The sequence below is a fragment of the Schistocerca cancellata genome, chromosome 3 (assembly GCF_023864275.1).
Source record: "Schistocerca cancellata isolate TAMUIC-IGC-003103 chromosome 3, iqSchCanc2.1, whole genome shotgun sequence".
Taxonomy (NCBI): Eukaryota; Metazoa; Arthropoda; class Insecta; order Orthoptera; family Acrididae; genus Schistocerca; species Schistocerca cancellata.
The window spans coordinates 492,471,825-492,481,403 of NC_064628.1; the positions used below are offsets into that span (position 1 = coordinate 492,471,825).

The window sequence follows — 9,579 nt, forward strand, 5'->3', positions numbered from 1 at the left end:
AGAAGTCTCCTGCAATGTAACTCTTTTACCTTTAACGAAGTTAATTTAATAACGGATTAACAATTAGCGAAGTTAACGTTTTGGTTAACGTTGACCTGCTATTGAAAAGACGTGCTTCAATAGCAATGATAAGTTCGACAGACGGTGCATTGTGACTGGCTCAGAGCATCGTTATATCGAAGCGACGTCGGGAACAGTGGATAGTATTTGGATAAAATACGAAAAATTAACAACAATGAGCATATTTGTGAAAAACACGGTAAAAATACGAGAAAGGATGAAAAATACGTAAAATTGAGGAAAGTACGAAAAAATACGGAAAATGTGGATACATACGTAACATTCCAGAGATAGCAAAACAATTATCGCACTATCAGCTTCACACTTCATGCATGAATGTTGCTGACAAGATTAATATACAGCACAATGGACAAGAAAATTGAGAGTCTCTTAGATGACGATAATTTTGTCTTTAGGAAACACAAATGTACTAGAGAGGCAATTCTGTTGTGGTAGATAATGGAAGCAAGACTGAAGAAAAATCAATACAATTTAAGTTGTGTTAAGGGCTTATGGGACCAAACTGCTGACTTCATCGGTCCCTAAGCTTACACACTACTTAACCTAACTTAAACTAACTTACGCTAAGGACGACACACACACCCATGTCCGAGGGAGGAGTCGAACCTCCGGCGGGGGAGCCGCACGGACCGTGACAACACGCCTCAGAGCGCGCGGCTACCCCGCGCGGCCCAAAATCAATACACGTTCTTAGGACCTGGCTAACCGAGAAAAGCATTTGATAATGTGAAGTGGTGCAAGACGTTCGAAATTCTGAGAAAGGTAGGACGAAGCTGTAGGGAAAGATGTGTAATATACAATATGTACAAGAACCAAGAAGGAGTAACAAGACTGGAAGTACAAGAACGAAGCGCTCGGATTAAAAAGAGTAAGACAGGGTGTAGTATCTCACACCTACTGTTCAGACTACACATCGAAGAAGCAATTATGCAAATAAAACAAACGTTCACGAGTGAGATTAAAATTCGAAGTGATAGGATATAAATGATAACATTCGCTGATGACATTGCTATCCTCAGTAAAAGTAAAGAAGAATTACAGGATGTATTGATTGGGATGGACAGTCTAATGAGTACAGAACACGGAGTGAGAGTACATGCCAGAAAGACGAAAGTAGCGAGAAGTATAAGAAATTAGAGCTGAGAAACCTATCAGAATGTGATCATGAGGTAGATGAAGTTACGAATTCCGCTACCTAGGCTGTGGGAGAACCGGAACAGAAGTGAATCGAAGCATTCGAGATACGGTGATACAGAAAAATATTTAAAATTGGATGGACTGATAGAGTAAGGAACGAGGAGGTTTTCTACAGAATCGGATGAGTCTGGCAAGAAGAAGCAACAATATGATAGGACATCTGTTAAGACATCAGGGTAAAAATGTAAATGTCGTGTGACTAGGGCCTCCCGTCGGGTAGACCGTTCGCCTGTTGCAAGTCTTTCGATTTGACGCCACTTCGGCGACTTGCTCGTCGATGGGGATGAAATGATGATGATTAGGACAACAGAACACCCAGTCCCTGAGCGGAGAAAAATCTCCGACCCAGCCGGGAATCGAACCCGGTCCCTTAGGATTGACATCCTGTCGCGCTGACCACATTTTTCTTTTCTTTTTTTTTTTTTTTGTTTTTAATCTCCTTTTGTTCGCTTTTGTTCGTTGCATCTGCTCGGGGTGGACGTCGTAAGATATCCGTTGAAGTTCGTTGTTGATCGATTAGCTCAATTTTTTTGTTACAGAGGGCTGCTAACCCTCTGACCGAACACGCTGAGCTACCGTGCCGGCGACCACTCAGCTACCTGGGGTGGACAGACATCAGGGTACAACTTCGATGGTCTTAGGGGCAGCTATAGAGGGTAAAAACGGTAGAGGAAGACAGAGATTGAATTACATCCACAAAATACTTGAGGCCTCAGGTTGCAAGTGCTACTCTGAGATGAATAAGAGTACTTATATATCTGCGAGGATGTGGTCCCTGTTGGTGGCTCGAATGATGTAATATCAAAGTGTTATTAACGAACAGCCATAGTCTAGAACTCAAGTGACGTGGCTTAGCGCAATTTTTTATTAACAAGTAGACACAGCCTGATCCTCTCCCTATGCTGATCAGATCCTGAGTGTCTCCACCCACGCAAGTACCCTAGTTATAATAGCTGAAAATGGGGAGGGTGAGAGGGGATGAGAGGGTGTTTGATCCTCACCGATCCAGGGGGAGGTGAGGAGTTTCCCGCCAGAGGGGATCCCGCCAATTTTATGTCCCATGACGACTGTAAAATTATGTCATGACTTAACATAACTCGCACAATTTCCGACAGTGTGTGCTGATCCCCTGGGTGACCCTGACTAACTCCCAGAGATTCCCCAAGGAGGAGAGGGGGGCTGACAAGGAGCCCAACTGGATAATCTGACCCCAGATGAGATAAGATCATTTACTCTGCCCAAACTCCTCTTGGTATTCTACTAATGTGAATCCAAACGGTTTTCGTCCAGCTTCCAAAATCAGCGAGCCACATCAAAAGCCATCAGCTACAGTAAAATCAGCACGCTCTGAATCTGTAGCTGACCGTGAAAGACACCTCAGAGCGCGCGGCTACCCCGCGCGGCCCAAAATCAATACATATTCTTAGGACCTGTCTTAATCTGTAGCTAATTTCACTTCCATGTGTGAAACCATTCAAAGACAAGAAAGCAGTAGCAGAATCAAAAGAACAGAGGCGAAAGTTTCATATTACTGAAAGGAGTGGGGCATCTGTGGGGACCGATCAAGCTGTGAAGAAAACCAAAGGGAAATTTGGAAGGGGAATTTAAGTTTAGGAAGAAAGGGGAATTTAAGTTTAGGAAGGAGAAAAACACATTAAACAGTTTTCAGTTCATGTGGAATCTCTCATAACAGTAATAGAGGACAATGCTTCAGATGTGCAGTCTGAAGACACTAAACGCATGTTGTGCAGTGGTCGGTGTTCTGAAGACTAACATAGATAAATGGGCGCCGTGGATGGGATGTAGTCCTTGGGCTCCCGAAGACTTAACTTGGAAAAGAGCTTTTGTATGCCATCACTGAACTCTCTTTTTGGCATCATTATTTTAGTGTTTACCTGTTCTTATATTGGTCGACAGTAAGTTTTCCGTCTGGTTCAGATCAGGGCAACATCAATATTTCAGTTAATGAATTCAATAAATAAAATTTAAAGTACAATTATTTTATACAGATTTCCAATGGACAAACATAGTTATATCAAATGCTGTACTTTAACGTGGAGTAATGTGAAAAAAGGGAAGTGTCACATCAAGGATGGGTCTAGTATGAGATCCATCCGACCATTGGTATTAATTACCTGCCTCATCCGAAGAGGCATGGATGTTGTCACCCTATGGAAATATGTCTCGTTGTCTGAGAGACTCTTCCATGTATCCAACACCAGTTCACAAATTTGGTCAGGTGTGCGTGGGGATGGTGACATCCAGTGTAAGTTCACGTACGCTTCACTTTGGGACAAAAAATTTCAATGAGTTTGAAGCCTGGCGCTCGACCACGCCTATCAATCGAACTGGTGAGTCGTCCTGAAGTGGATCACTCCATGGGCATAGCAGACTGCATATCCCCACACTCGACGCCATAGTATGTTTCATGACGTGCATATACTGATCTGCGCTAAGATGACCATAAATTCGATGAAGTATCGTTGTCCCTTCAGATGACATCCACCCTCAGCACGAGACAGTGACGCGGCCAACAATTGAAAGTTACGTCACATACTGTAGGTCGTAACGTGCTTTCCTTGGCCTGTAGACCACCACCAGACCCTAACTCACTGAGTTAAATATTAATTCATCTGAGAAGATGACATGGGGCCGATTCAGCGAAGGCAAGCCTACAAAGTCTGATAATCAGGAAGGGCATCTTTCTCAGCAGTGCTACAGGCTCTAAGGCCAGCATCCCGCAAACGGCTGTGAACTGTTTGGAGCATCCAGTGAACTTTGTTTCATCCTTGAGGCGGACAGCGTGTAAAAACGGACGTTCCATAAGGGTGTCAACTAACAACGTATTGGTGTGGCGTCAGCACTCTTCCCCAGACCGACCCTCGATGCCGGCCAATTCCCTTGCCTCGTGCCACCGCTTTATGCATGAAGTACCTAAAATTGAGGACAGTATCAATAATATGGATGAGTAGTTAAAACCCCGAAGATAGGAAAAGCTGACAAGTGCGAGAATTATTGCGCAAACAGCTTAACAGCTCATGCATCCGAGTTAATGACAAGAATAACCTGCAGAAGAGTAGGAAGAAAATTGAGGATATCTTAGATGGCCATCAGTTTGGCTTTAGGAAGGGTAAGGGTACCAGAAGCTGGTCTGACGTCGAAAAACTGAAGAAAAGTCAAGAGACGTTCATAGGATTTGTCGACATTTAAAAAGTGTTCAACAATGTAAAATGATGCAAGATGTTCAACATTCTGTGAAAAGTAGGGTGAGGTATACGGAAAGACAAGTAATGTACAATATGTACAAGAAACGATAGGGAACAATAAAAATAACAACTTCGTTATAAAAAAATGTATCGTTTATTTATGCCGTTGCTCATTTCTTGTATGGTATGACCACTTTACATCAAAGTTGATCATCTATAGATTAAGCAGTTCCGTAAGGAACACGTCATGTTCTTACACATATTACACCTGTCTCTTTTACACAAATTACTATGTTTTAGCGAATGTAAATGCGTTGTGCTCAGGTTATACCTCCCACTATCTTTCCCTGCGCAAGTTGTTCTCTCTTATATCCCAGTTCTCATCACCTCACTTTCACTGCCTTTCCGCTGTTACCCTAATTTTCCCCTCATTTCCCTCCACCAGTTATCTGTTTAAGCTATAGACCACAGCTGCATACCACAGTATTAATGTGTAATTTTTTTGGTCTTTCTCCCTAACTGATACGCACCCAACTTTTCTGTGATAAACTGCAGTTGTTTTTGTGCTTCCATTCCCCATTCTATTGTCTGTAAATACACAAAGATTGTCAAAAATGGTTCAAATGGCTCTGAGCACTATGGGACTCAACTTCTGAGGTCATTAGTCCCCTAGAACTTAGAACTAGTTAAACCTAACTAACCTAAGGACATCACACACATCCATGCCCGAGGCAGGATTCGAACCTGCGACCGTAGCGGTCTCGCGGTTCCTGACTGCAGCGCCTAGAACCGCACGACCACTTCGGCCGGCAAAGATTGTCAAATTGTACATGAGAAGAAGTCTTAATTACCTTATGCATCCACATAAATAAATTCAGCAGTTATGTGCGATACTTTTCTGCTTATTTTAAAATAATTGAAATTACACACTTTTTTGTTTATAACCTTACGATGATCAGCACTGACCGTAACTAGCCATACTGTAAAATATATGTGCAACTGCGACGGTGAAAACAAACGACAATTTCTTAAAAATAAATTTCATATTACTGAAAGGAGTGAAGCATCTGTGCATATGTGGACTGATCAAGCTGTGAAGAAAACCAAAGGGAAATTTGGAAGGGGAATTTAAGTTTAGGAAGAAAGGGGAATTTAAGTTTAGGAAGAAGAAATAAAAACTCTACAGTTTAACGATGACATTGTAATTACGTCTTAGACGGTTAAGTACTTGGAAGAGCAGTCAAAGGAATGGATAGTGTCTTGAAAGGCAGATGTAAGATGAAGATCAACAATAGTAAAACAATGGTAATGGAATATAGTCGAATAAAATTAGGTGATGCTGAGGGAATTAGATTCGAAAATGCGACACTAACCGTAGCAAATGAATTCTGCTGTTTGAGTGGTAAAATAACTGATGATGGGCGAAGTAGAAAGTATATTAAACAAACTGGCAACAGCAAGAAAAGCTACTGGCCACACCCGCTCTGATGCCGTCGAGATATGGTGGAGAAAGATGTTACGCGTTTTATGGACGGAAAGAAGAACCAATGCTTCCACTATAAAAGAACTTAGTATCACACGAAGTTTATATCCTGATGAGTCAAAGCTACTTCCAGATGAAAAGTTTTGAACATGGCTGCGTGGTCAGCGACCGTTTACAAAGTAAAATTAACAGCAATAGCAGCCCTCGCTCGCAAAAAAAGAAGTCTTTTGACCTAGGTTTCGGCACTGCTATGAGTGCCTTCATCAGGCACTCTGGTGAAGGTGCCGAAACATGGGACAAAAGACTACTTTCTTGCGACCGAAAGCTGCTATTGCTGTTAATTTTCCTTCTAGTCTCTTTGGCATATTTTGAAAAGACAAGGGGATAATATAGAAAAAGACTATCCCACAAGGCAAAATCGAAGGCAGTAAACTACGAGGAAGAGCAATAAGAAGGTGGATGGATCAAGTGAATAAGATTATTGGCCTACCTCTTCACATTATATTAATAACAGCTAAACATTACTGTGGATGGAGACATCTAGACGAAGGTCCAGATACTTAAGAAATAATGAAGAAATGAGGTCACGACACTTAGCAACGAATAAACCGACTAAAGGTGAATATCAGTTTATGAGTTACGAAGACTTTACTGAAGATATTTGGAGGGTAGTCTCGCTCAATAAACACTTCAGACAACAATAGAATATAAGCTTCTGAACTGTGTTGTATAGAAGAATGCTGAAGATTAAATGGATAGATAGAACAACAAATGAGGAGGTATTGAACTGAACTTCGAAAAAAAAATTTATCCCACAACTTGAACAAAAGAATGATTAATTGGTAGGATCAAGGAATTATCAGTTTTGTAATGGGAAGAAGTGTGAGACTATGTTTGAGGAGCGGGAGGAATAAAATTGTTGTGGGGCAAAAGGGCGTGAACACAGTAAGCAAGCTCGAATGGATGTAGGCTGCGGTAGTTATGCAGACAAAGAGTCTTGCACAGGATTTGCTTTGGGTTGAAGATCGCAACAATAACAACAACACTGTTTAAAATTTGCAGCCGGAATATAACCCCCGAAATAGTATCTTGCTATTGAAAAGTAGTTTTCTGATTATAAAGTGCTTTTGATCTTGATTTTATTTTGAACCTATAACTAATGTGACGGAATATTGCCTCGTGTATTCGAATTTCAAATTAAAAACTGACGTCCTCTAACGTAAAAGAGAGAAAACCTCGTTTCGCTGAGAAGTCTTTATTACATAGTCTTTATTCTAAGGTAAGAACAGTTCTTTCAGTTAGTCCGTAGGTGACAGAGTACAGTCACTTATCTGGTTTTGGCGTGTGTTCACCCCAGCTAATTGGTTAACAGATCAACAGAGAGTGCAAAACTGCCGCAATATCGGATAACGCAAAGAAAGTAATAAGGCCCTGAGACTCCTGATTGAACTGCGGTGGCAGTGTTGACATTAATTGATTCAGAATTGATCACTTTTAATTAAAAAGGGTGCACATTGATGTTATATGCAGCTACTGAACACCAGATGCAAATGTTTGACATAAAATTAATTAAGAACGTGAGTTGGGATTTCCACTACTTGATTGATAACAGATGCAGTCGATTATCACAAATTTATTTCAACTCACGACCTTCAATCATCACATTACATGACTCTCCTACCAGGCAGTGGTAATAAATTGCGTTTGCATGGAGTAAAGCTCGTTAACTCAAAAGTAATTCCTATCGACTGACCCAGGCGTAATGCGAAGTGCGAGAAGAATTCTACAGTACACGGCCCATGAAACCCTCGTGGAAACTTGGCCGACATGATCCAACAAATTAATCAGTGGCCGGAGCGGGCGCAATATCACCGAATTCAGCGTGGCGGAGCGGCGTCGTTGTGTGGACATCGGCCGACCTCGTGGTGCTGCAAGGCTGCGCTCATCTATTCACTCCTAGCTATCTTGCTCAGTAAATAGATGAACCAAAACTTCCTATCTCCAAGCTCAATCGTTCCCTTTGCTAAGTCCTAAACTGCAGAGATGCTCACTCTTTCTCAGGCAATCTGAGTCAAGACCGCCACGTCCGCACTCTAGGCAAGCTGGGAATGGAAGACCTCTACTGAGACTTCTGCCAGTCAGGTCTTCGCCTCGGTTTCCCTTCCAGCAAAATCACTTACGCCAATTGCAGCGCAAGTTGCGTTAATTATGCGTTGCTTCCCAGCACCGACCAATGCCTGCTCTGGGAAGTGAACAAATTCCCACAAAATTTCCCTTCCTCTCAACTTCTGTTATTTAGCTGCTCCCAGGCCACCCATTAAGGTTAGCGTCTGCACAACATCAAGTTTTCCGGAATTCTGACTCCCAGGAGATTACTTCAAATTCCTTGGTCCTACGTTCCCATCGGAGGCCGGCGTATTTCATGCTGTCGCTCTTCACCTGATTTATTTCTGGCTCTGCGGACAGTGAATTTAGCGTGAAGTTGCTATAGCCACGAACATGCATATTTTGACCTCTGTTGACCGCTCCACCGTAGCTTGCGCGGCTTTGTCGCATGTTTCACAGAAAATGGGATGACAGACATTTATCAACAGGCGTACAAGTTCTCCGTCTGTTTCCCGGTACACCAGCATGGAGTCGGGGTCAACAACCCAATCACTGTCACTCATCTTAAGGCGGCTGGAGGCCGCGCACCATTACCGCTTTCTCAGAGCTTGAGCCACCCTAAGCTGCCTATTGTCGCTTCCCTTAGCCGCTCCCCCAGCCAGCCACGGTCAAATACTTCCCTGGGGTAAACTAGCGTCCAGTAAAGCGACTCGTTTCCACAAAGTTTTCGTGTCGTGTGAATTACTTTAAAACAATCACCCGACATTAATTATTCCAATACATCCATACCATACGCTCCACAAGATGCATTGTGCCTTGTCAGTCATTTTTGTTCAGCCCTACTGTTCGCTCAACGTGAGTTAGGTGATCTTTAATGACTTCGTGTAAGGGGCATAGTTCTTGCCATCTTACAACTTTCCGACGCCACGCCTCCGCCTGGGACGGAATTCATGTACCTCATCCGTCTGAGTCCAGGGTAAAGCTCATTTCACGTTGGAGGTCGTTTTCTAAACATTTGCGCATCGTGTATCTGAGGCAGGACGTGGGAACAAGCTCGGTACTCAGCTAGTTAGGTGAGGGAAGCCGCCCTGAAGCCACACCGAGGCTGGCCACCTCACCGACCCCAACAGTTAATCCGGTGGGTGGAATGATAATTAAATCAACATCCTAAGCTGCCAACAGGTGTTGATATATATCAACGGGGACAGTTGAAAATGTGTGCCTCGAGCGGGACTCGAACCCGCGATCTCCTGCTTACATGGCAGACGCTCTATCCATCTGAGCCACCGAGGGCACAGACGATAGTGCGACTGCAGGGATTTATCCCTTGCACTCTACCCGTGAGGCCCACATTCCCAACTTAATGTCCACACACTGCATTCGTAGTGCCCCTGCCCACTACAGTCATTACTCGCGGCAGACAGCCTGACCGAGTCCCGTAAGAGTTCGGGCTATGCGTGTGCATCCTTCACAGAAGAAGAACGTCAATGGCTGGTTAGCCCTAAC

The 9,579-nt window shown here is 43.2% G+C and overlaps 1 non-coding gene across 1 annotated transcript; it reads right to left on the reverse strand.

The window, feature by feature from the left end:
- Positions 1-9,292: 9,292 nt before the first annotated feature.
- Trnat-ugu (transfer RNA threonine (anticodon UGU)) lies at positions 9,293-9,367 on the reverse strand. Its single transcript has one exon. It is a non-coding gene; the product is annotated as a tRNA-Thr (tRNA).
- Between the last annotated feature and the right edge of the window lie 212 nt (positions 9,368-9,579).